The 3,525-nt window shown below is 49.9% G+C and overlaps 1 pseudogene; it reads right to left on the bottom strand.

Moving 5' to 3' along the window:
- Positions 1–2,418: 2,418 nt before the first annotated feature.
- On the bottom strand, positions 2,419–3,212 carry LOC103208129 (annotated as a pseudogene).
- Positions 3,213–3,525: the final 313 nt, after the last annotated feature.

Below are 3,525 nucleotides of genomic sequence, written 5' to 3'. Positions count from 1 at the left end.
TTTGTTTCTGGAGGGATGTGAAAGAGAAAACAGGAAGCAGTGTTGGGAGAATTCATTTTTCTCACCACTGGGCTTCTTATATTTTATTATTTGTCCAATATACCTATATTCACATTCTAGCTTTGATGTGTTTTTTTCCTGACATTAAGTTGGCTAAAAGACCTCTGTAAACTGTTGAGAAAAGGTCAGAGACTCAATCCTGCCCTCATGGTTCTGTACTGTTCTAGGGATAGAAGGTTCTGGTAAGGAATAAGGACTCCCAGCCCCTGGGTCCCTTAGCACCAGTGTGATGGTCCCTCCTCTCTTTGGGGTAAGAAAATGCACCCTCTATTTTTAGGATGGGAAGAATGCAAGAGCAGACAGGAAGATTCCAACAGCTGCCTTTTCTTGTTTTGGAAGGAAAATTATGTTGAATGAAAACAGGTTGCTTCTTCTTTTCCAAGCTCTCCCTCATGAGGTGGAGCCCTTCCCATCTACTCACCACTCTCTCTACCCCAGGTCCTCCTACCAGTTCTGTTCTTGACCTTTGGTCCCAGAATCTACACTGTGCTTTGAGATCAAGAGGAAATGAATAGAATGGACCAGTCTCCCCCAAGGCACCCAAGATTGCTCCTCTGTTTCCCTCACCTCTCAAATCAGCCAATATAAGACATTCCCCCTCCCCTCATCTCCCATTCAAAAAGGGAAAGGGGATTGGTCAGGAAGTCATTTCCTCAACTCTCTGATTCGGGGAAAATATTCCCAAATCAACTAATAAGCAGTTGATAAAAGCACCTGTGATGACTTGGTTGAATATGCTCCTTAACACCTTCAGGTCCCCTCCATCACCAAAGGCTCTGCAAGGTCAAATATGCAAAGTACCTGGTTAGACTCAGCATGATGAAAATGGGGGAGAGGGAGGCACAGAAGGGTGACAGGAAAACCAGAGATGAATAAAGCCAGGCAAGGGTTGTCACAGCTGCCAATGAGCTGAGAGAAGGAACTTGAAAGTAGCACCATCTTTCCCTTCCTCATCCTGGGATTTGCACTTCCAGTTATGTAGCCCTGGGGCACTTTCCCTCTGTTCCAAGGGGGCTTTGTGTAAGTGATGGAGAGGCCTGAGGGGAGAGCTCCCAGAGTGAGGCACCCAAGAGGAAGCAGGAGTTTTCAACTCAAAGAATATAGAAGGAACTTTGCTCCCCAAGGCCATCCCCTTTCACTGTGGGTTTTGAGGAAAATATCATAAGATGGCTCCAGGCACCCTGACTGGTACCCACTTGCACATGACCCCAGAGACATCTACAGACACATCTCTTTGCCACCTTTTCTCACGCTCACTCACCTTTCACAGACACTCATGGACACACATGCTCTTTCCTCCACACATGCTAAATTCTGGAGATACACAGGTTCCTGTTGGCTTTGCACAGTGCCGAGTCATTTGGCTTTAGGCCAAGATCAAAGGCTATGGAAGGCCTTGGGGCATCTTTTCATGAGAAGCAGGGAGGAGCACCCTGCCTAACCCTGATCACAGGGTTCTGGAGATGGCATGGAGAGAGAGGCCCCAAGGCTTCCTTGCCCCTCCCTTTAGGAGTATGGGCTTCCACCAAGAAAGCAAATAAGGGTCCCTGGAGATTAGGGGTGGAAGGGGGGGAAGGGGCTGCAGGAGAGAACATCCTGTTCCCCTCCTTCCTCACAGCAATCCCTAAAATTAAGAAAAGCAAGAAATTACCCAAGCCATGCTTCCCAGAGAGCTCTTCACCTACACCAGTTCTGTGTGGGCAAGAGGGCAAAAATCACAGTGTGAGAAGAAACACATGTGGGAGGGGTGCAATTAACCCCAATGTGGGAACTTTACCTCCTTTTGTTGTCCTTGAGAGAAGGAGACCCCTTGGTGAGGCAGCAGCCCTATCTTTGAGAAGCAGAGGTAAAGCCCATCACATTGGTCCCTATGTAACAGTAGCCCCCAACTCCATCCCAGAGGCAAGGTGGGCTCCTACTCCTTGGAATGTGTGGAGACCCTCCCCCTGGGGATCCTGGGGCTTACCCCAGTCCTGGAATGTTTGGGTGTATGAGGGGGTGGCCAGGAGGTTCTTAGCAGGCAGAACACAGAGAAGGCAGCGGAGGCCTGCTTCCCATTCCAGCCTAGCCCTACAGGCCACGCCCTCCTCATAGAAGCCCATGACTGTTCCATCCAGAGAGATAACGCATAAGTTGGTCAAGTGGATAACCAGCCAGAGAAAGGAGCCAGAGGGAGTGGCAGAACAAGGCTTCAGATGGCAAAAGAAGCTAGAAGGGGGATGGGAAGAAACAAGCTGTTGCTGATTAAAAAAAAAAAACAGAGATTCCTGAGAGGTGATGGCCACTTCAGGATGGATGCGATGCTGTGGAATGCACTGAAGACGGAAGGTGGGGTGGGGCACTGTCAGCAGGCCAGGCTCAGATGGCCTCCAGGTAGTTGGCTGACAGCATGCATGTGTAGCCAATGCGCTTCACGGTCCCGTAAATCCAGCCACCGTCGATCTGCTGCACATTGATGATGGTGCTCCTGTCCTGGAAGGACATCTCGTCATAATCGGCTGTGCTGTAGTCATACACCGGGCGGTACCGTTTCCCATCCCCGCCTGGGGCGCTGCACTGTCTGGAGACAGGGGCTACAGGCTCCTTGTAAACACCGTAGGACTGGGCCAGCTGCTGCTGCTGGGGCTGCTGGTAAACTGGGGCCCTGGTTGGGATGTGGTGTGGCAGTGGCTGCTGGTGCTCCTGGGGCCTCTGGTAGCTTCTGCTGTCCTGAGAATCCCTGCGTTCTGGCTCCGCTCCTTGGCCCCTGCTGAGGCCCCTTGAGAGGACTCTTCTCAAACTCCTCATGGTAGTTTATATTACTGATCTAGTCCTGGGTCTTCTTGATTCTCTGGAGTTCAGGTGTGTCTGCCACCACTCTGAAGCCTTTGCCCTTTTTCTTCTCAAACTCTTCCTTGTAGAGCACCTGACTCTGGAGCTCACTCTGCTGCTTGAGGCAGAGGTTTTCCAGGGTGTCAGCCACCATGGTGAAAGACTGCTTGAGGTAGTGTGCATTGCAGTAGGGCTCCTCGTAGCCCTTGTAGTTCTTCATGTTGAGGGTCATCTTGCAGGTCTCTGCAGTGGAAGCATGCTTTATGCCAGAACTTATCCAGACAGTTCACCTTCTACATTGGGTACACAATCTTCCCGCCCCTGTCACAATTGGGATTCATGGCTCCAGGAAACACTGGGGCAGGGGCACCCGAGCTCATGAGCATTCTCTGTCCCCAGGCTGACTGGCTCAAGGCAGCAGTGGCTATGACTATACAGACAGCCTAATTTTTCATTTATTTTGTCATTTTGTTCTTGTATTTTCTTCCACAATTCTTCTAGGTTTTTTTCTGTGTTTTCTTTGGTCTGTCTCTCAGTCCTTTGAAGATACCTAAATATAATTCTTTTGATTCCTTATCAGAGAGTTTCAATGCTGCTTCCTCCTCAGGGATGTGTTCTGGGTCTGTAGCCTGCTCCCTTGTTTCTACCACTTTA

Source organism: Orycteropus afer, unplaced genomic scaffold (genome assembly GCF_000298275.1).
Source record: "Orycteropus afer afer isolate SDZICR_OR568_19922 unplaced genomic scaffold, OryAfe1.0 scaffold00414, whole genome shotgun sequence".
NCBI classification, from domain to species: Eukaryota; Metazoa; Chordata; class Mammalia; order Tubulidentata; family Orycteropodidae; genus Orycteropus; species Orycteropus afer.
Note: the sequence above shows the minus strand (reverse complement) of the source record. Positions and strands in the feature narration are given on the sequence as shown.